General features: G+C 32.3%; 1 long non-coding RNA gene across 1 annotated transcript in view; it reads right to left on the bottom strand.

Annotated features, from left to right (window-relative positions):
• Nucleotides 1–14,879, bottom strand: part of LOC134697436 (uncharacterized) — a 32,245-nt gene extending 17,366 nt beyond the window's left edge. The window contains exons 1-2 of the long non-coding RNA XR_010103114.1: nt 14,766–14,879; nt 1,705–1,849 (exon numbers count right to left, since the gene is read on the bottom strand). This is a non-coding gene — a long non-coding RNA (uncharacterized LOC134697436). The remainder of the gene's footprint in view (nt 1–1,704; nt 1,850–14,765) is intronic.
• Nucleotides 14,880–25,269: the final 10,390 nt, after the last annotated feature.

Here is a 25,269-nt window from a genome sequence, read left to right on the forward strand (position 1 = left end):
ATATAATGTTGTGACCACTGCATGTTATGTTTGGACCACTGCGTATAATGATGTGAGCACTTAATATAATGTTGTGAGCACTTAATATAATGTTGTGAGTACGGCATATAATGTTGTGAGCACTGCATATAATGTTGTGAGCACTGCATATAATGTTGTGAGCACTTAATATAATATTGTTAGCACTTAATATAATGTTATGAGCCCTTAATATAATGTTGTGGGCACTGCATAAAATGTTGTAAGCACTGCATATAATGATGTGAGCACTGCATATAATGATGTGAGCACTGAATATAATGCTGATCATTAACATAAGGCAGTCATGGCGTTCCATAAAATTGCATATGAGCTGAAGTTGTGCATCTGCAATTATGGAAATGTTTTAGGAATTTCCACATTTTATATTTTGAATATTTTAATGTTCAGTTTAGAGCATTCTCCATTGTTTAAGAAATATTCTGTGAACCCGGCCGTCTTTGATCTTTTTAATTTTATTTTCTTATCTTTATATTAGTAATTAGGCCTCTGGTGGTAATTCGTCTCATTAAAAATCATATACATGTACCACATCATTTTACTTATATAAGCTCACATGAGGAATGTGAACGTTGATTTGTATATGAATTTTGTGTTTGCATCACTATTGTTGTGACAGAAATGAAATATTGCGTTTAATATAAACTGTTATCACAGAGATATGTCTCGCCTTTAAATAATTTTGATTATGCAAATGTTGACATCAAAATAGCAATACTTTTTAAAACATCTTACACAAGTTATGCAAATATTCAATGAACCATGACTGAGTTACATGGCTAAACAATCTCCATGTAAATGAAATGGGCCAATGCTAATACAACTGAATACCAAATACCATTGACTTATTATAAGTCGTTCCCAAACTTAAAACAAACATTTACTTGTATACTATGTAAAAGTTTCAAAATCAATGAACCATGAAGAGGGGGGCTATACGATCTCCATGGAAACGATGACTTGCAAATGCAAATAAATTTGCACACCTACCAAATATCATTGACTTACCATTAGAAGTTCATCTTAAACTCATCTAATCACAAACTAATACATGTAAACTAAGATAAGTTTCAAAGTCATTAGACTGTGACCGAGGAGCGAGGCCAAATATTTTCCATGGATATGAGATGTGCCAATGCTTATACAACTGAATACTAATTAGCATTGGCCTATACCACTTATGGTTCCCATTCAACTGATTTAACCACGAACTAATACATGATAACTTACAAAAAATTTCAAAGTCAATTGACTATGACTAAGGGGGGAAGCCAACTTATCTCCATGGAAATGAGATATGCCAATACTTATTCAACTGCATACCAAATATCATTGACCTTCCACTTGTGGTTCCCTATAAACTGACCTAATCACAAACTAATACATGTAAAATAAGAAAAAGTTAAAGTCAATAGACCCTGACTGAGGGGGCAGGGCTAAATAATCTCCATGGAAATGAGATGTGCCAATGCATATACAACTGCATACCAAATATGATTGACCTAATACTTGTGGTTCACCATAAACTAGACCTAATTACAAACTAATACATTGTTGACGCCATCGCCGCCGACGCCGACAACAGCATACACATGTCTCGCTTTATGGCTCCGTCAAGGCGAGACAATTAGTAAATGCTTAATGTCATCATTATGATATACTCACAAAAAAAAACCTGCTCCACCACCTGAACAAATTCCTTTTCCAGCTAAATTAGCACAGTGCATTTATTATAGCAATTGTAGTAAAGGTACTCCTACAAATAGCGTAGTAGGTTCCATCTTGATGTATTCAGATATAGTGTTTGATCCTACAAAAGAAGTGAATATATCATTGACTATACAAGAATGTGTCCAAAGTACACAGATGCCCCACTGGCACTATCATTGTCCATGTTCCATGGATCGTGAAATTGGAATCAAAAGTCTAATTTGACTTTAAAATTAGAAATATCATATCATAAGCATCAAGTGTACTAAGTTTCAAGTTGATTGGACTTCAGCTTCATCAAAAACAACCTTGACCAAAAACTTTAGCCTGAAAATACCACTTTCATTACGTATGTTCAGTTGACCGTGAAATTGGGGGTCAAAATTCTAATTTGGCTTTAAAATTAGAAAGATCATATCATAAGCAACAAGACTACTAAGTTTCAAGTTGATTGGACTTCATCTTCATCAAAAACTACCTCGACCAAAAACTTTATCCTGGGGACTAACGAACGAACGGACGGACAGACAGACGAACGAACGGAGCCACAGACCAGAAAACATAATGCCACTCTACTATCGTAGGTGGGGCATAAAAAATACCTCTTGAAATTGCAGTTATATGTTTAACTTTAAAAGCAACTTGCATGCATTACCAACATTTATCACTGATAAAGAAAATTTATACTGTCACCAGGAACATATATATTGTTAGGTATACTGTTCCCAGCTGTCACATTGTATTGGATTTTGACATTAAAATTTGTCAAAAAGTAATTGACTATATAATACATAAAGTACAAATTCGGAATCTTAACAGCACAAAAAAAATGATTAAATTCAAATTAGTTCAAATAACTAATAGCATATTGCTGTGTTAACATTTTTTTTCAAAATATGCAATCTTACAAACACCTAATAATGATTTTATTTGAAATGGTGTGCCAGCTGGTGTTCGATTTTGTCCATCCTGTTACTTTTTTAACTGACAGTAAAAGTGATAAGGGGAACGAAAACATCCAATGAAAAGTATGACTCGTACTTATAAAGCAGTGTACATTTGAAATCACATTTACATTTATCATTTATGTACGTAGTTTACTAAAAAAAAAATCAGATATTCTGTACGTTTAAAAAAATCCTCTACACAATTTAAAAGAAATAGTGGAGACACCAAGACAGTGTCAGCGAAAACTTACTAGTATGTCCGTTTTTTACTGCACTTAGGTTTATTGTCGAATTCATTTTACACAATTTGGGGGTTAACAGTAACGAACAAAGGCAGTGACAGAGTGAACAAGGTTGTATCAGTAGAGACAAAACAATAAGGTCACACAAATTAATAACAAAAAACATTTCGGAATTTCCTAGGGATACACAACCCGATTGATAAGTAAGGTAACATTTTAAACGAACTATCCATCCATGTTTTATCCCTGCCCAGGTCAAACAAAGAAAATAAATACAACTGGAACATGTTTTTTCGATAAGAATGAGATAAAATCTGGTTACCCAAAGTCGTACCAATCAGTGTCAATAAGATGACATGACTTTCTGTGAACTAGCGTTGCAAAGATCAAGTTCAGCATGTTGGTCTTTATCTTATCGTCATATTCTCTTTCTGAATATGCTTTTAAGTTTCCACTAAGCGTTACCAGTCTCTCTCTTAGAAAAGGTTAAAAATGTAAGATTAAAAAGGAAACATAATTGCATACGTTTGTAAAAAGACATCAGTAAAGAAATGTTAAAGAACATGACCATACAACTGAACAAAAATTTGAATGGAACATTTTATTGGGAATGATTCCGATATACAGGATTATGTTTCTAGTTTCTGACACTTTTTAACACTGTAATCTTGCCAGTCTTGATTTCTGGATCCACTTCATGATTTCACGAAGAGCCTTTGATTTTGCTTGGTTTTTGATTGCTAGACGATTTTCTGGAAGTTGTTTCAGCAATTATCTATCACTGCCATGATTTTAGCCAATAAAGCACGGGCGGCAAAAAAAGTGGGGGTCAATTCTTATAAAAAGGTATACACAGAGTGCCGCTAGTATGGATAATTTTTTTTCAATCATATCAATGACCTGCAACTTCAATGGGGCAATATAACATATGTCAATTAATAGGTCATACATGTTCACCTACTGTTATATTTTTCTTATCTTTATCTCATAAAATGACCAGCTCTTTGAAAAAGATATCGATGATAGATTTTTGTTCTTGACACCCGTGTGAATCGTTCTGAAACATAAAATGCATTTAACCTTTATATATATCTAGTGGATGCCTTTACTTTTCTACTATACTCATACAGGTGTACAGATAACACGAAGGGTCAAGCGATATGTAATACGTTTTAATGGGATATAGTTTCCGCGTATCCTACTTTTTTTGCGAGCGATCGGTTATGTTAAATTACTGTTTACGTCACAGTTCAATTTGGGGTCCTCTGTGCGGTCCGCGTTTAAGTTTGGTCGACAAATTCAACGATTGGGATGAAAAAATATACAAATTTATTTGCAGAATAAAGACAATATCTGTTTAGAGTCTCTATTGTCTACGAAATTTGGTATCGTCCGGTGGTTTTTTTTCTCGAAAGAATGACGTATCGTTCAGAAAGAAAATAACTCCAAATAGGTAGATGTCAGAGATGTACCTTATAGTACGGTGACAAATAAGGTAAATTTGAAAATATAATGGATCGAAATACCTCACGGATAATTTTGTTCTTATTTTGCAGATAATTATAATACCCTTTGATTAGACTGCTAAAGTGGCGCAGATTTTTGAAAAGTGCGGTCAAAGGTCAAAAGGGGGATTTTATAAAATCGCAAATTTCAAACATTTTGGACAATTTCTCGGTAGTCTCTCGTTTTAACTGAGATTTTGTTTCTGTGGAAGCACGCTCTATGAGTGCTCCACAAATGCAGCTAGTCATATTTATGTCTGATTGTAAGAGATTAGTAATACATACGTTTGCTTGCAACATGTCACTGAGAAAATCGGGGGAAAACAAAACATTTTTATCTACGAGAAATTATCAACAAAAAAATATTCATGGTTAAGATTTAGTTATGCAATAATATATAAGTATGGTCAATTGGTCACATAAAGATATTTTTGGGATTTTTTTTTCAAATGCCATAAAGAACAGAGGAGAAAAAATAACTGTCAAGTTAACACCCGATCCATGATGTAATAAAAAGAAAATAATGAAAATCTTGGCTGTTTATTTAAACTTAAATGAAGGTTATAGCACTAGTCAAAATAATCTTTATTGGTGATATATATTGAGAAATGTAACATTAAACCTTGACAGACGGTAAGATTGAAAAACTCACTCAATTTATATGTTCATATGATATGAAAGTTTGATGTCAAATAATATCAGATTAGCATATACTTAGACTAAATAACATATGATTTTTACTGCATTATTATAACTTTATATTAACGTTAATTCCATATTTTTCGAATTGATGCTTAGCGGGCTGATATGAAAAGTTTTTTTTGTTGATTCGTCAATAATGAAATGTTTTTCTTTTCTGTTGAGGCATATGATAGAAAGATTTACTATCGAATGTACTAAATTTGGGGTCCAACGTTCATGAACTTTCACTCTTTTAACTTCTATTTGGGAAACACGTAAAAGGATTATTTAATATATCAATCTGTTATTTTTTTGCGATATGAAAAATGCCATGTATTTATCTGATATTATTGCATAGCATTTTTAGCTCACCTGGCCCGAAGGGCCAAGTGAGCTTTTCTCATCACTTGGCGTCCGTCGTCCGTCGTCGTCGTCCGTCGTCCGTCGTCGTCCGTCGTCGTTAACTTTTACAAAAATCTTCTCCTCTGAAACTACTGAGCGAAATCAAACCACACTTGGCCACAATCATCATTAGGGTATCTAGTTTAAAAAATGTGTGGCGTGACCCGGTCAACCAACCAAGATGGCCGCCACGGCTAAAAATAGAACATAGGGGTAAAATGCAGTTTTTGGCTTATAACTCAAAAACCAAAGCATTTAGAGCAAATCTGACATGGGGTAAAAATGTTTATCAGGTCAAGATCTATCTGCCCTGAAATTTTCAGATGAATCGGTCAATCGGTTGTTGGGTTGCTGCCCCTGAATTGGTAAATTTGAAGAAATTTTGCTGTTTTTGGTTATTATCTTGAATATTATTATAGTTTGAGATAAACTGTAAACAGCAATAATGTTGAGCAAAGTAAGATCTACAAATAAGTCAACATGATCAAAATGGTCAGTTGACCCGTTTAGGAGTTATTGCCCTTTATAGTCAATTTTTAACCATTTTTCGTTAATTAAAGTAATCTTTTACAAAAATCTTCTCCTCTGAAACTACTTGGCAAAATTAATCCAAACTTGGCCACAATCATCTTTGGGGTATCTAGTTTAAAAAATGTGTGGCGTGACCTGGTCAACCAACCAAGATGGCCGCCACCGCTAAAAATAGAACATAGGGGTAAAATGCATTTTTGACTTATAACTCAAAAAACAAAGCATTTTGAGGAAATCTGACATGGGATAAAAATGTTTATCAGGTCAAGATCTATCTGCCCTGAAATTTTCAGCTGAATCGGTCAATCGGTTGTTGGGTTGCTGCCCCTGAATTGGTAATTTTGAGGAAATTTTGCTGTTTTTGGTTATTATCTTGAATATTATTATAGATAGAGATAAATTGTGAACAGCAATAATGTTCAGCAAAGTAAGATCTACAAATAAGTCAACATGACCAAAATGGTCAGTTGACCCCTTTAGGAGTTATTGCCCTTTATAGTCAATCTTTAACCATTTTTCATAAATCTAAGTAATCTTTTACAAAATCTCCACTGAAACTACTAGGCCACAATCATCTTTGGGGTATCTAGTTTGAAAAATGTTTCCGATGACCTGGCCATTCAACCAAGATGGCCGCCACGGCTAAAAATAGAACATAGGTGTAAAATGCAGTTTTTTGCTTATAACTATGAAACCAAAGCATCTAGAGCAAATCTGACAAGAAGTTAAATTGTTAATCAAGTCAATATCTATCTGCCCTGAATTTTTCAGATGAATTTGACAGCTGGTTGTTGGGTTGCTGCCCTCCAATTGGTAATTTTTAAAGAAATTTTGCCGTTTTTGGTTATCTTGAATACTATTATAGATAGTGATAAACTGTAAACAGCAATAATGTTCAGCAAAGTAAGATCTACAAATAAGTCAACATGACCTAAATGGTCAATTGACCCCTTAAGGAGTTATTGCCCTTTATAGTCAATTTTTAACAATTTTCATTAATTTGGTAAATTTATGTAAATTTTTACCAAATATAGTTCTCTGTTACTAATGGGCAAAGTTCATGATAGATATAATTGTAAGAAGCAAAATCGTTCAGTAAAGTAAGAACTTCAAACACATCACCATCACCAAAATACAATTTTGTCATGAATCCATTTGTGTCCTTTGTTTAATATGCACATAGACCAAGGTGAGCGACACAGGCTCTTTAGAGCCTCTAGTTGGTTATTATCTTGAATACTATTATAGATAGAGATAAACTGTAAACAGCAATAATGTTCAGCAAAGTAAGATCTACAAATAAGTCAACATGACCTAAATGGTCAATTGACCCCTTAAGGAGTTATTGCCCTTTATAGTCAATTTTTAACAATTTTCATTAATTCGGTAAATTGATGTAAATTTTTACCAAATATTTTTCTCTGTTACTAATGGGCAAGGTTCATTATAGATATAATTGTAAGAAGCAAGAACGTTCAGTTAAGTAAGAACTTCAAACACATCACCATCACCAAAATACAATTTTGTCATGAATCCATTTGTGTCCTTTGTTTAATATGCACATAGACCAAGGTGAGCGACACAGGCTCTTGAGAGCCTCTAGTTTGTTATTATCTTGAATATTATTATAGATAGAGATAAACTGTGAACAGCAATAATGTTCAGCAAAGTAAAATCTACAAATAAGTCAACATAACCAAAATGGTCAGTTGACCACTTTAGGAGTTATTGTCCTTTATAGTCAATTTTTAACCATTTTTCGTAAATCTTGGTAATCTTTTACAAAAATTTTCTCTTCTGAAACTACCAGGCCAAATTTAAACAAACTTGGCCGTAATCATCATTGGGGTATCTAGTTTAAAAATTGTGTGGCGTGACCCGGGCAACCAACAAAAATGGCCGCCATGGCTAAAATTGAACATAGGGGTAAAATGCAGTTTTTTGCTTATAACTCAAAAACCAAAGCATTTAGAGCAAATCTAACAGGGAGTCAAATTGTTAATCAGGTCAAGATCTATATGCCATGTAATTTTCAGATGGATTGGACAAACTGCTGTTAGGTTGCTGCCCCTGAATTAGTCATTTTTAGGAAATTTTGCCGTTTTTTGTTATTATCTTGAATATTATTATAGATAGAGATAAACTGTAAAGGGAAACAATGTACAGCAAAGTAACACCTAAAAATAAGTCTACATGACCTAAATGGTCAATTGACCCCATAAGGAGTTAATGCCATTTATAGTAAATTTTTAACAATTTTCATAAAATTTGTAAATTTTATCTAACATTTTCCACTGAAGCTCTTAGGCCAAGTTCAATATAGATAGAATGATTGTAAGCAGCAATAATGTTCAGTTAAGTAAGATATACAAACACATCACCATCACCAAAACACAATTTTGTCATGAATTCAAATGCGTCCTTTGTTTAATATTCACATAGACCAAGGTGAGCGACACAGGCTCTTTGGAGCCTCTAGTTCATATCGCAAGAATTATCAGCCCTAGGTTCAATATCAGACCAAGAGACGCATGGATCGACGGCTGATAATACATGCGATATGAAAAATGACATGTTATGATCCTTTTATCATATGCTTCAACAATGGAGAAAAATAACAGATTGATATATATATATAGAGAAATAGAAAAAAAGCAGTTCAAAGGGTGAAAAGTTTACAGACGTCAAACTTCAAAGGTAGTAAATCCAAAATGAAATGTTTTTATCAAATGCCTCATCAGAGAAAAATAACAGTACGATCTATTCTTATAATAACGATTAAAAAAATAATTAAACAATATACTGTTTGAAAAAGTCATCATATTAAAGTAACTTTTTGCACCCTACTTTGTAATGTTTTTTTCATTGAAAAGTACCATTGACACGCCTGGTAAACCATCTAATCTCAACCAAAATGTCTGAAATTGAAGTCACAATCACTTTTCTCCTACGAATTATCATGTTTACTTTCTTTGAATCCGATAAAACTGCTATGGTTTTAATGACCTAGCAAGAAAATATGTCAATTATTTGTGGGTTTTTTTATGCTTTACGATAACCACGTCTGTTAATTGCAAAAAAATAATTTGTCAAGCCTATTCTAAGCAGGAAAATTCTAAATTCAAAATGGTTGAGATATAAAGGTACTGGTTGAGTCTTTCTGTCACAATGTTGAGTCTTTCTGGTTATTTTGTGTCATAAAGTATATTATTGTTAAAATATGGGCGCTGAGGTTTCAAAGTTCAAATTAACTACGACTAGCAATCCAACACGCGTGCAATATTACTATATAAAGACAAAAACTGCTAAAACAGCTATGCTAAAGTTTAATTAAATAATTAGATGTAATTTCTATTGTAAAAATAAAGTTATTTCCCAAAATGAACAACGAAACTATATCAGTGAACGGTACTATTCTAGTTTACCTTTTTGCGGTTAACCTGATATATGTTTTCTGTATGTGGTAAGTTAAAATCTAAATACTGATACAATTTTTAGAATTGTCGATAGAAAAATGTACTATGCTTTATAAGTATAAATAAGATTATTTTATAATATTTATTTATTATTATGTTTTTATTTAGATGATTTCGATTCCGTAATTATGTGTAACGCTAATTTCAATACTCATGATTGGGATTTGATTAACTGGAAAGATCGGTACGAGATACTCAAAAACCGGCCAACTAACAGTAAGACCATAGACTCAAAACATCGAATTAAGAGTATTTGCAATTACTGGAAGTTTGTTCAAAGCTAGTTGCAACTAGTGCTGAAATAAATTTTGTTCTCCCAGACTGAAGTATCAATCCGTACACAACCAACTGAAGAAATTTATTAAAAAGAAAAGTATAGGAGACGTCTGGTTTACGTTGCATACTAACATATGGATCGATATATAATGAAAGCAATTGAATAGTGGTAGTCCGAAGGCTTTCATCATCGAAATTTTGCATTAGAAAAAATAGTAAGGACCTGCGAAGATTTTCTCTAAGGACCACCAGAAAAAAAAAATGATTTGAGAACTTTCTGAAAGCTTTGCTTTATACAAAAATAATCCAGGTCGGTTACTTTAAAAAAAAAATGAATAAATAGACCAAGGATTTGTATAGTTAGACTATACAAATCCTTGGATAGACTAAGATGTCCTTTTTGTAAATTGATCCGAGTCATATGCCAGACAAATATTAACATCCCAACCCTCCCCTAACATTGGACAGTAGAATAACAGTACAACAGAGGAACAAACTATAAAAATCAGATGGAAAATGCTTAATTCATCAGATTGACAAAAATACAAGTGGACCTATATATATCAATTTCAACATTATTGACTTTCTAGCTTCTGTGCAAAACTGTTTCTCAAACGCTAGACTATTAATCTTCAGAGCTAGACTATTAATCTCCATCGCTAGACTATTAATCTTCAGCGCTAGACTATTCATCTCCAGCGCTAGAACTTTAATACATAAAAAACACAGCTATTAATTATTCACTACCAGTATTTACTTTATTATAACCAAAGGTCTCTTTAGAAGCTGCTGCCATAACTATACAGATACGATAAAAAATGACAGTTGAAAAAGACAAGATTAAAATGACAGTTGAAATGTCAAACAGTATACGGCAAGTTTATGAATTTTGGCGGTTGTTCATTTGTATGTATAATTGATACTAAGCTAGTTGAAAATTTCAATCACCAGAAGATCTCAACATTGTTCCAGAATATCTCAACCGATACCAGAAAATCTCAACATGATCTACTTTATAACATATTAAGGTTAATAAAATTATATTAGTAAAGAAAAGAGCAAACTGTAATTTTATGTTTATAAGGTTTTAGAAAAATACTAATTTACTGATATATACGTTAGTTTTATCAATGATTTCACTGTCATTTTGTCAAAAGCTGAGTGCACTGGCCACATTTACCTGCAGGAGAAAAGTAATTCCGATGTCATTTTAAATCATATTGGTCCGTGTTATACACGAAACAAATCCTAATTCAATTATCTATGGCATGACATTCTCCTATTTTAATAAAAACTCATCGATTTTTAGTATTTTGACGAAAAGTCGACCTACCCTATGTTTATTTTGGATATTTTGAACCAGAAAGACTCAACAGGAAGTGCCAGAATACTTTTTTCGTCTCAACATTTTGGTTGAGATTAGGTAGCACTCCACAGTTAGAAAATGAAATTAAAAATGAGCCACAAAATGTTTTATCATCTCCTATTCCTGGATTTCTAATACATAAACCTAACTGTTTGTGTTGTACATGTGCATATGTATGTAATCAGTATCTTCCATAGATTTGATTTTCAAAAGTGAAAAGGGTGAAAATTAATTCCTTTTTATTTGTATCCATGGCAACATTCTGCATTTATTTCCCATAAAATATTGCAAAAAGGGGGGTGAACATGTCACATTTCACCCAAAAATTTGGATCAAACTAGAATTTTAATGCCTTTGAGTGATAACTTTTCAGAAACTGTTTCCCTAAATCTTCCTAATGATCAAATAAAAAATGGGTGTCTTTCGCCTCATTTTTTCGTAAAATCCAATCACAAAGTTCGTGCGATAAAAAGTTGGAAAAAAACATTGCAATAATTACCGGACCAGTGTATGGTAGGGACATGCAAATACGGACTGTCATACAGAAAACAGCCTATATTACATACATTACATTACCTTGATGTTCATATAAACCCAATACAAAGGTTATTTTAATACTCAGCTATCCAAAAATGAATTTTATTGCACACTAGCTCTCATATTTGAAAAGTTCACAGGGGCCAAAATGCGAAACTACACATCTAACTGTGGAGTGCTACCTTAAGGTGAAATTTTTCCCCTCCTGCCTCAATTTTTGTTATATTTTCTGTGTTCTGCTAGCTGTTACGATGAAAATGGTATCTTAGTTTTAAAAAATGGTTCATTAATAAAGATTTTATGAAGGTAAGCAGTTGATGTTGAAACGCGACAAAAAGTGATTTGAAAATAAATGATGGATCATAGTGAAAAACTGCAAGTCTGTATCAATTTTGGGGTAAATTTCTAAAAACTTCCCCTTTATCTTATTTAAAATCATAAAATTACCTTAAAAGAGGACAAAGTGTACAATTTTTAGGTATTTAAAAGTACTTATAGGTCAATTTTGCTGTAAATAGCATACCTAACCTTGGTTTAGAAGCTCTCAAGCAGGGTATAAATTTCTAGCCATACTGGCATCATTAAATGTAATTAATGCCAAATTATTATATAAAATCCTGCTAAAAATGTTTATTTGACTTATTCGCATTCAAAAATATAAAGCGATACATTCTGAGGATATCATATAAAGCGCAATCTTTGGTTACAAGGGCAAAGCTAAAGGAGTACAAATTTAAGACCGCAACATGTCTAAGTGTCAAAATGTGTATATTTGGTTGCTAAGGAGAGTAAACAATGAAATAAACATAAATTGCTTCCCTAGCAGACATTTTACCTTCAGAACTAAAACAAGAACATAACAGACTAAAGATTTGTGGTAATTTTTATCTTTAAAAGTGCATTTCTGTACTTTCTGATGTGCCATAAGGTAGCACTCCACAGTTAGAAAATAAAATTAAAAATGAGCCACAAAATGTTTTATCATCTCCTATTCCTGGATAATGGATTTCTAATACATTAACCTAACTGTTTGTGTTGTACATGTGCATATGTATGTAATCAGTATCTTCCATAGATTTGATTTTCAAAAGTGAAAAGGGTGAAAATTAATTCCTTTTATGTGTATCCATGGCAACATTCTGCATTTATTTCCCATAAAATATTGCAAAAAGGGGGGTGAACATGTCACATTTCACCCAAAAAATTGGATCAAACTAGACTTTCAATGCCTTTGAGTGATACCTTTTCAGAAACTGTTTCCCTAAATCTTCCTAATGATCAAATAAAAAATGGGTGTCTTTCGCCTCATTTTTTCGTAAAATCCAATCACAAAGTTCGTGCGATAAAAAGTTGGAAAAAAAACATTGCAATAATTGCCGGACCAGTGTATGGTAGGGACATGCAAATACGGACTGTCATACAGAAAACAGCCTATATTACATACATTACATAACCTTGATGTTCATATAAACCCAATACAAAGGTTATTTTAATACTCAGCTATCCAAAAATGAATTTTATTGCACACTAGTTCTCATATTTGAAAAATTCACAGGGGCCAAAATGCAAAACTACACATCTAACTGTGGAGTGCTACCTTAAGGTGAAATTTTTCCCCTCCTGCCTCATTTTTTGTTATATTTTCTGTGTTCTACTAGCCGTTACAATGAAAATGGTACCTTAGTTTATTATTTATTTTAGACTTTTAATAGTTTGGATAAATGTTTTACATTGTTGTAAATAAAATATGAGAATTTGATAAAAATCGGCTGAACCTGAATTTGACAGCCAGTGTCCCTTTAAGAGCATAACATTAATAACAACACTGTGATGTTATATGACATAAACTAACATTAAAGAAAAATAAAACAATAAATGCATGAGGAAAGGGTCAGTGGTCAATTTTGCTATCTTTTAAGAGTATTTAACTTTTTTCTGATTTAGGTGCTTCAATTGTCACAATTGACACTTGACACTCATTCGGGGCCAAAATGCGAAACTACACATCTAACTGTGGAGTGCTACCTTAGATGGTTTACCAGGCGTGATTGATGTGTATTTTCCGAAATTTTCCGAGTATCACCGCAATGACACGCAATAACGTTACGGAAAGGCATGCGATAATATTAGAAGCATGTGATAAATATTTCATATCAGCCCGCTAAGCACCAATTCGAAAAATATGAAATTTGACGATGTTATAATATTAAAAAACAAACTGCACCGTGGGAAAACTATTTTCGCTAGGGCTAAAATCAAAGTATACTGTTTGCTCTAATGTGGATTTTTAGCCGAGGTATTTCGGTCCATTAAACTCTTAAAATAGGCGACTTTTCCCGATTTGTCACTCCACTATTTATATTTAAAAATTAACCTGTATTACTAAACTATTTAAACATAAACACCTGTATTGTATTACATTAGTTAGAGACATTGGCCAACACTTCTAGAATAATTTGTTCAGCCGAAATAATTTCAGAACGATCCTCTTCAATTTTATCAGATTTCAACTGAATAAGTCTTAATTTTTAACGATTAAGGACAAATGCCCTAAAAACTAAAGCTATGTATGACACTTATACGAGGAAGTTTAGAACACCGGTTTTAGATTCGAAACTTCTTTTGAAGAAAACAAAGTAGAATATTTGTCAAATCTATCAGTTCATCTGTTTAGAAACATAGTCGCTTGAGTTTAGGTGATGAAAATAAAAAAAAAGAAGAATATAGCACTAAAATATGTTACTGTGATGCACGAATGCAAGTTGAAAAAGTGTCACGTGATTAAATCAACCATAGACACCTGCAAACAAATATCTTGATACCAAACAAGTTAGAAATCCCAGTGAAATAAGTCAAATAAATCAAAGTAAAAAAAACCGGCTATATATAAAAGATATACTGTACCGGACTTAACTTGTACTGTAAATTTTTTATATAGCATTATTGTGAACATAAGTCCGAGTAATGATTAAATATAGAAATCCATAATTGGATTTAGTAAATTGTGTCTTGAAACAGTATAATCTAATATATATGTTTCTGATTATGCCTACTGTATCTCAACTTCCATGATATCTACGTCATCTGACACCACACAGCTCTGGGCATCTTTAAATACGTTTTAATAGAACAATCCCTAACAAATATCAATGCTTACACCAGTAATTTTCCGACCAAATGAACGTCACTGAAAATTTCCAATTTCTATTTTTAGACGAAGAAAAAAAAAGACGCAATAGATCCGTTGGTCCCTTCAATTTCTATTCGACCTAGAACGGGTGTTCGTCCTGAAATTTCAAAGGATATCAGCAGCGATAATTTCTATTAGATATACAGAAACGTTGAGTGAAAGCTCAACATCAAACTTGTCTGTAATAGAAAATTTAAAGTTAACAGAAACTAAATAAATAACATTTCACAAATTATTTAAATGATTAAATTGTTAACCGATACAAAAATACATGCATATCAATGTTAGTCCGAATACCTATGACGCCTTAATTGAGAGGCTATTTCACTTTATTCTATTTTTTATTTTATTTTGCCTAAAGGGCTTTTACATTTTCAATTCATTTTTTTGTTTGAAAATGAATAAGATTTGAAGACGTCGTAACTTTTTGGACTACCTCCATGTAAAAATTGATATATGTTATTAGTCCCATAAGAAGACAGACTTGGTCACTGTCACGGTGTTCGATAGGTTTGGGACTCGCCGGTACATCTTTAGCTTTATTGATATATATGTACAATATTTTCATTTTTCCAATTTAAAGGGCCCATTTAAGGGACATTTGTTTTTCATCTATAAAATGAAATTAAATAGACCTAGAATAATCCAGCAGCATAAAATGAATTTGACAGCTAGGCTTGATCTATTTATATCTATATTTATGTTTACATCGCGTACTATATGGTCTTCGCATGACTTTAGATGTCAACTCGATAATTAATTACTTTAGATGGCGTCTGGACTAAAATACACACGAAACGAAGCTACGTATTTTCATGTTCGTGCCCTGTTTATTATTTATTTTAGACTTTTAATAGTTTGGATAATGTTTACATTGTTGTAAATAAAATATGAGAATTTGATTAAAATCGGCTGAACATGAATTTGACAGCTAGTGTCCCTTTAAGAGGATAACATTAATAACAACACTGTGATGTTAGATGACATATACTAACATTAAAGAAAAATAAAACAATAAATGCATGAGGAAAGGGTCAGTGGTCAATTTTGCTATCTTTTAAGAGTATTTAACTTTTTTCTGATTTAGGTGCTTCAATTGTCACAATTGACACTTGACACTCATTCGGGGCCAAAATGCGAAACTACACATCTAACTGTGGAGTGCTACCTTAGATGGTTTACCAGGCGTGATTGATGTGTATTTTCCGGAATTTTCCGAGTATCACCGCAATGACACGCAATAACGTTACGGAAAGGCATGCGATAATATTAGAAGCATGTGATAAATATTTCATATCAGCCCGCTAAGCACCAATTCGAAAAATATGAAATTTGACGATGTTATAATATTAAAAAACAAACTGCACCGTGGGAAAACTATTTTCGCTAGGGCTAAAATCAAAGTATACTGTTTGCTCTAATGTGGATTTTGAGCCGAGGTATTTCGGTCCATTAAACTCTTAAAATAGGCGACTTTTCCCGATTTGTCACTCCACTATTTATATTTAAAAATTAACCTGTATTACTAAACTATTTAAACATAAACACCTGTATTGTATTACATTTGTTAGAGACATTGGCCAACACTTCTAGAATAATTTGTTCAGCCGAAATAATTTCAGAACGATCCTCTTCAATTTTATCAGATTTTAACTGAATAAGTCTTTATTTTTAACGATTAAGGACAAATGCCCTAAAAAATAAAGCAATGTATGACACTTATACGAGGAAGTTTAGAACACCGGTTTTAGGTTCGAAACTTCTTTTGAAGAAAACAAAGTAGAATATTTGTCAAATCTATCAGTTCATCTGTTTAGAAACATAGTCGCTTGAGTTTAGGTGATGAAAATAAAAAAAAGAAGAATACAGCACTAAAATATGTTACTGTGATGCACGAATGCAAGTTGAAAAAGTGTCACGTGATTAAATCAACCATAGACACCTGCAAACAAATTTCTTGATACCAAACAAGTTAGAAATCCCAGTGAAATAAGTCAAATAAATCAAAGTAAAAAAAACCGGCTATATATAAAAGATATACTGTACCGGACTTAACTTGTACTGTAAATTTTTTATATAGCATTATTGTGAACATAAGTCCGAGTAATGATTAAATATAGAAATCCATAATTGGATTTAGTAAATTGTGTCTTGAAACACAGTATAATCTAATATATATGTTTCTGATTATGCTTACTGTATCTCAACTTCCATGATATCTACGTCATCTGACACCACACAGCTCTGGGCATCTTTAAATACGTTTTAATAGAACAATCCCTAACAAATATCAATGCTTACACCAGTAATTTTCCGACCAAATGAACGTCACTGAAAATTTCCAATTTCTATTTTTAGACGAAGAAAAAAAAAGACGCAATAGATCCGTTGGTCCCTTCAATTTCTATTCGACCTAGAACGGGTGTTCGTCCTGAAATTTCAAAGGATATCAGCAGCGATAATTTCTATTAGATATACAGAAACGTTGAGTGAAAGCTCAACATCAAACTTGTCTGTAATAGAAAATTTAAAGTTAACAGAAACTAAATAAATAACATTTCACAAATTATTTAAATGATTTAATTGTTAACCGATACAAAAATACATGCTCATCAATGTTAGTCCGAATACCAATGACGCCTTAATTGAGAGGCTATTTCACTTTATTCTATTTTTTATTTTATTTTGCCTAAAGGGCTTTTACATTTCCAATTCATTTTTTTGTTTGAAAATGAATAAGATTTGAAGACGTCGTAACTTTTTGGACTACCTCCATGTAAAAATTGATGTATGTTATTAGTCCCATAAGAAGACAGACTTAGTCACTGTCACGGTGTTCGATAGGTTTGGGACTCGCCGGTACATCTTTATCTTTATTGATCTATATGTACAATATTTTCATTTTTCCAATTTAAAGGGCCCATTTAAGGGACATTTGTTTTTCATCTATAAAATGAAATTAAATAGACCTAGAATAATCCAGCAGCATAAAATGAATTTGACAGCTAGGCTTGATCTATTTATGTTTACATCGCGTACTATATGGTCTTCGCATGACTTTAGATGTCAACTCGATAATTAATTACTTTAGATGGCGTCTGGACTAAAATACACACGAAACGAAGCTACGTATTTTCATGTTCGTGCCCTGTTTATTATTTATTTTAGACTTTTAATAGTTTGGATAAATGTTTTACATTGTTGTAAATAAAATATGAGAATTTGATTAAAATCGGCTGAACATGAATTTGACAGCTAGTGTCCCTTTAAGAGCATAACATTAATAACAACACTGTGATGTTAGATGACATAAACTAACATTAAAGAAAAATAAAACAATAAATGCATGAGGAAAGGGTCAGTGGTCAATTTTGCTATCTTTTAAGAGTATTTAACTTTTTTCTGATTTAGGTGCTTCAATTGTCACAATTGACACTTGACACTCATTCGATGTAGCACCTATCTATTAATTTTCTAAAGCTAGTAGTATAGGTAGTATCTTTGTGTTCTTATATAAAAGCATTAAGTGATGAAGAACTGTCTTTTTTCTAGTAGGTTCATTCCTCCTATGCCCACTTTTTATAAATCTGGTAAGAAAAGTGTGCATCGATGTAAGGAAATACACACTATGATGCATTTCGGATGGCAACTCATTAGTCATTAAGGATAGTCGAAAGCTGAAGTTGAAATTGGTGTTGGCGACATACATCTTGAGGCAGGAACCTTGTGTATACGAGTTCGCTTTGGCTGGAATTATCTGATTTCAAGTGGATACATTGCGCCGTCAATCATTGCATGAAATGTGTATAACGTTTAAAGAATAGCTACTCTGTTTCAAAATAACAAGCTTTTATATATTGATAGCACATAGAAAAAGAAACGAAAAAGCAACAAAAAAGGGGGGCCGTGTGCGTGCTTCCGATATATATAAAGGTAAGGTAACACATGGCCAGCGAAAGCTCTATTATTGTAGAGCCCAGGTGGTCGTGTGGTCTAGCGGGACGGCTGCAGTGAAGGCGATTTGGTGTCACGATATCACAGTAGCATGGGTTCGAATCCCGGCGAGGGAAGAACCAAAAATTTGCGAAAGCAAATTTACAGATCTAACATTGTTGGGTTGATGTTGAGACGAGTTATATATATATATATATATATATGGGTTCGAATCCCGGCGAGGGAAGAACCAAAAATTTGCGAAAGCAAATTTACAGATCTAACATTGTTGGGTTGATGTTTAGACGAGTTGTATGAAAATTTGGCGGGAAATAATTCTCTCTAGACTTTTCATGTATTTAACATTGGATGCATCTTGGCATCTGTTGTCGTTCAAAAACTATGAAAAAATAACACGGATTTAATAAGATTTTCAAAAATGACATTTCAAACATTTTTTATATATGGCATTTTTTATATTGGCACAACATGAATAAAACCAGAGGATTCCGAATATCTGTAAAAAAATCAAAAACATGAGGAGCGAACTTCCTAAAATAACCATCTATGTTGTTTTCATCAACGTTTTTTAGGTAAAACTGGTAGATTCTTCTTGCACATTGAAATCTTGTTAATTTTGATGACATTTTTTTTGGTTTAAACATTAAATGATTTTTTTTATCTTACTTCTATTTATCTGATTAATTCTTTATTCTATGGTAATTTTTGAAGAAGAAAAAACATGATATTTCATATAAAAAGTGTATTGTTAAATTTTGTTATAAATAATATACCTTAACAGTTTAAGAAATATGTTTTCTTTTTAAAAAAAATACATGTAGATCTAAAGTTAATTTTTAGTTAACCTTAATCTTATAATAACAAATTATTTACAAAAAAAACCCATCTATTATTATTTGCATGTGGGAATAATAGGAATAGTGATTTTTAATCAAAGTACTGAAGTACTGAACATCGGATGACCGCAAGTTCTTATGGATGGCAAAAAGCACTTGTCTCAGAAAAAAAAAAACCATCTCTATACCTGAAACTGAGGTTAATGTGCAGAGACTATTTTGTCCTGAGACAAGTTCGTGCGTGGCTGATGAATAAATGACAAGAAATTCAACCTCACCGTATACGTAATAACTATTATATTGTAGTGATACAAATCAGTCACAGGCACTTGTCTCAGAAAAAAAAATTTCCTATATACCTTATTTTTTTTTTCTGAGACAAGTGCCTGTGGATATAGGTTGTGAATCATGTCTTGTGCTAGACTTACATGCAGAGTCAGAAGTTGTACGCACTGGTTCACAATGTAACAGTGCCCATGGAGTCAAGAACCGAACACAGGTCTCACATTAATCTCTGTTGTTGACCATAAATACCGCACGATTATCGGGAATCAGACATATCAATATTTAATGTCTGGTTTAGCCCTAGAAACATGGCCTTTTGCACACGGAGAGATCACAGCCCAATCGTTAAACAGCAATCTGATTGAAATAGCCAAAACTACCTCTGCTAGTGTCACATAGAAGCAAGCTCATTAAACCATGCTTCTTTCTGATTTTAAAAGTGCCCTATTCCCTGTTCAAGCTATCTTTTTGGTATCTGAATATGATTTACTTAACGACATATGGACAGAAGTTGGCAAAGGGTGATGTAGAGCACGTAAATGTTTTAACTGCAACACAATTATTGATATAGGTCCGTGTAACACTTATCATTTCAAAGTTTTAAAAAGTTTTCAGATTTTAGATTGTCGGAATTTTGATCAAAGTTTTAAAATATCAAAAGTTTTGAAATTTAGAAATTTTAACCAAATAATTAGACTTCAATTAATACCGTTTAGATAGTTTAAAAATTGCATCAAACTTTAAAAATACTAAACTTAACGTGCAATTTTGATTATTTCTCTTTTAAAAGTTTGATTTTTATAAAAAAAATTATTAAGATATCAAAAATAGAAAAGGGGCGAACAGAGGGGTACCTGTAAACTTCAAAACGAAATAAAAGCGGAACGAAACGAAACAAAATTAAATAAAACATACTGATACTTAAAAGTTAATGTATAATATAAAACCTTAGGCAGACAGTTATAGGGTGCGAAAAATGGATGACAAAAGAAGAGAATTCAATTTAAAACAAGACGCACAACTCTAATAATGATAATTTTACTTGCTGGTTGTCCCAGCCCCCATTTGTAATTTCTCATTTGATTTTAAATTTTTCTGTTTTGATCTATGACTTTATCTTCAAAAGTGGGAATATGGTTGTTTTGTTGAAGTGGATTTTTTTTTTCAAATTGGGGATCAGAATATTTTTATGTACCACTATTGAAGCCCTCGTGGAAGTATCCATGTAAAAAAACAACTTTCAAAAAGTGAAATAATCAAAATTGCACGTTAGGTTTAGTATTTTTAAAGTTTGATGAAATTTTTAAACTATCAAATTTAAAAACGATATTTAGTACTTTAATATTTTAATTATTAGGTTAAAATTTCAAAATTTCAAAACTTTTACACAATTTGGAATTTTGATATTTTTAAAACTTTGATCAAAATTCCAAAAATTTGAAATTTCAAAACTTTTTAAAACTTTGAATTGATAAGTGTTACACGGACCGATTTAGTGCCGATACCAAGTATGGTTGTCTTTCCGTTGTTGTTTGTCTTTGTTCGTATGTCTGTTGCTCCTTTCAGCGGAGACGGGTCACTATATGTTTCATTGTGAAATACTGTTTTATGATTCCTACTGTGACTAATACACATATTATAGTCATTAAAGATCACAGATTCTTAATTGTTATCAAATATCAACAATATGGATTTAACATCTTAGAATTGAGATGATTATATTAAATCATATCTGTATATCACAGGCACTTGTCTCAGAAAAAAAATCTTATAATAAGGTATATAGGAATTTTTTTTTCTGAGACAAGTGCCAGTGCTGTAGATGATGTATATTAACATTATTGTGTCAATTACCAAAATCATTGTTATAAATTACTTTGCTCTTCATGGACCCTTTAATAGGAATAAAACTATCTTATCTTATCTTATGGATATTTAAAATGATATTTTAGTAAGCTTTATTCGGAAGATACATTTTGTGGAAAATGACTTATGATGATATGTTACAAAAATCCAGAGCGTATTCCAGAACTAACTGACAAATTCATTACTAAAAAATGGAGTTATCTCTCTTTAGTCAAAATGGATGATCTACTTCATTTTTACATTATTATGACTTTTTACAACCAATACAATTATATTCTAATCTCGATTCTAATAGGCTATTATTGTCTGTTTAGTTAATTACTTAAAGATTTGTGAAATATCTGTAAGATTTTCAAGGTATTTCATGAATGTTATCATCCCATTGGCAAAAAAAAATCTTCATTACCGATATCATATTCACGAATTGTGTCGCAGTCTTCTTCTTGTTTTAAACAGACATACAGATAAATAAATTATTACATTACATGTATATCTCAGAAGAAACCGTTATTTTGATTGGATAACAATGCTTGTGCGTCATACTAAAATTCACCTTCATATCCCAATGAAGTTTCACATTCATGATAACAAGTGCTATCACAAAAAAGTGCACATATTCTGCTGTAAAGAGATAAAAAAAATAAAATCGATTTTTTTATGATGATAGCGAAAAAATGTAAATTAAATTATAAGAATTGAATGCATTTTTCAGTAATTTCATAGTTCGGGTTATAAAAGCGTTGACAGTGCCCACATTTTTAGAATGAAGCGCTTCCAAGCTTCGTACAAAATGTACTTCGGTTAACGCTTTTACACCCCAATGAATTTACAAAAAGAAGCATTCGATGACTCTTCAATTTTAAAATACAGAGTTTTCCGAAATGCAATTGAGAACAGATTATGTGTCAAAGAGACAACAGTACCAGAGACCAGAAAACAGCCAAAGCCGCTAATGGGTCATCAACGCAACAAGAAAAGCTCGTTCGGAGGTGGGGTTCAGCTTGCCCCTAAAAAATAACGCAACAATGAAATCATAAATATATAAAACTTAATTTAGAAAACGCACAAGACTAACAAAAGCTTGATGTTCCTAACATGGGACAGGCGCATAATTTAAATGAAAATTGATTAGTTTTTTTTTTACGCTAATGAATATAACCTTATAGTGTAAAAGAGACACGTATACAATATGAATATATTTATAAAAAAGACTCCAATTCATTTTTGAATCCGAAAGTTAAAACATTTCAGATGACCAAAAATGATGCGGTTTATCATCGGACCATGCAACAGGACCTCTGAATGAAGCATAAATGTAACTACAACTTTGGCGGAAATACTGATGCATAATTGTTTAACAGATTATAAATGTAAACGGACAATGATCCCTGTGCTGAAATAAAGCAGAAAATGAATTACACTTTACCAAAAAATAAACTTCTAAAAGAATTCACTTTTTTTGGTTATCTGTCTTTCTATTTGTATCAATCTGCATGGTGAGTTGAGCCTTTTTCAACTCATTTTTTTAGTTCGTTCTTACGTTGTACTTATGTAACATAATATTTGTTCCAGCGTGACATTTGTTCCGCCGGAACAAATTTCATATGAAATATGTTCCACCGGAACTTATGTCACAGAAAATATGTTCCAACACTATAAAATTTGTTCCGGAACTAATTTTTTAAACAAGTATGAAATAAGTTCCGGAACAAAAATTACAGCACCATGAGTTTGTTCCAATACTAAAAGTTAAGAGAAAAGGTGAAATAAGTTCCTGTGATATTAGTTTTGAACAAAGGTATTTTATATTATTATACTTCACGTTAAAATGCCATAATTTGATTGGCTAAGACGAGGGTGTCAATTTACTCTATCACATGGCTGAGAGGGTGACAATTTTTTTGAATGTTACCCTCTCGTCTAGACCAATCAGAAATCGATAATTCAAAGAACAATGAATTGCATTTACATCAAGGAATTAAAAACAATGTTTTGGCTCAGATTTTATTATCGACTGATAAAATAAATGAAATAAAACATTTTGTTTGACTTTTGTTGTTTTTTTCTAATGCCCGTAACGTTGTTATGAACGTGACGTCATAGAAAATACTTTTAAAATAAAAGTAATCTGTAAAAGCCAATATGACAATGTTTTCTCGGGGTACCAATCTGCTCTATCACCTTATTTTATCTGTGAAATTAGGTCCACTGGAACTTTTTTCACAGGAACAAATTTTGGCTCACACTAACATGATCTTACATAACACCACCGTACCAGGTTAGGGGAAGGGTTGGGATCCCTTTAACATGGTTAACCCCGCCACATTCTGTATGTACATGTATGTGCCTGTCACTCAGTGGTTGTTTGTTTCTGTGTTAAATATTCGTCTTTGAACGTTCATTTTTTTTTGTACATCAATTAGGCCGTTAGTTTTCTTGTGTGAATTGTTTTACATTTCTCATTTCGGGACCTTTCATAGCTGAATATACGGTACGGGCTTTGTTCATTGTTGAAGGCGTACGGTGACCTATAGGTGCTCATTTCCGTGTCATTTGGTCTCTTGTAAAGAGTTGTCTCATTGGTAATCACACCACATCATCTTTTTTTTTATATTTACCTGCATATTTAAGGTATTTCACCCTTCAATAGACTTTCAGACCTTGAAATATTCTATCTCATATTTGGAAGTAATGATTATGTTGTCCAAATATGTCCGACGGCCGGCCTGCACATGTCTTGTTGTAATGTATTGCCATGGTGAATGATGTATCAATGGTACTCAGATCGTTATATTTATTTAATTTATTCCACGTCATAGATTATGTCTACAGGATTACAAATATTAAAACTCAGAAACGAGGCTTAATAATCATTTAGGTATCATATATTACAAAGGCACATAACAATATTTAGATTTGTTTCTGTTATTTTGAATTGTATTAGCCTTTTAGCACTAATATCGGTCTGAAGATATGATATATTTATTAATGCAAGGGTCCACGTGCTTAAATTTCTGGCCTGCTTTAGTTTACCATGATTGTTGAAAGTCTATGACAACGTTACCATTGATCTACCTAATGAGATCAAAGCCAGAGGTACCATGCCAAACAGACATATGTTCCGTGCAAACATTCTAGTCAGTCCATTGCTTGCATTGTCTAAGCTGAATACACAATTAACCATTAAAATGAGGGCAAGGTCAGACGAACCTGCCAGACAGACATGTACATTATGCAACTCACTCTAGTAGTTGACCTAATTAATATAGTATCTGAGAAATAGACAACCATAAAAACTTAACCTTGAGTAATGAACCATGAAAATGAGGTAAAGGTCAGATGAAGCCTGCCATTTAGACATGTACAACTTACAATCAATCCATATACCAAATTTAGTTGAAATATTGCTTATAGTATTTAATAAAT

This window comes from Mytilus trossulus, chromosome 14 (assembly GCF_036588685.1).
Source record: "Mytilus trossulus isolate FHL-02 chromosome 14, PNRI_Mtr1.1.1.hap1, whole genome shotgun sequence".
Lineage (NCBI taxonomy): Eukaryota > Metazoa > Mollusca > Bivalvia > Mytilida > Mytilidae > Mytilus > Mytilus trossulus.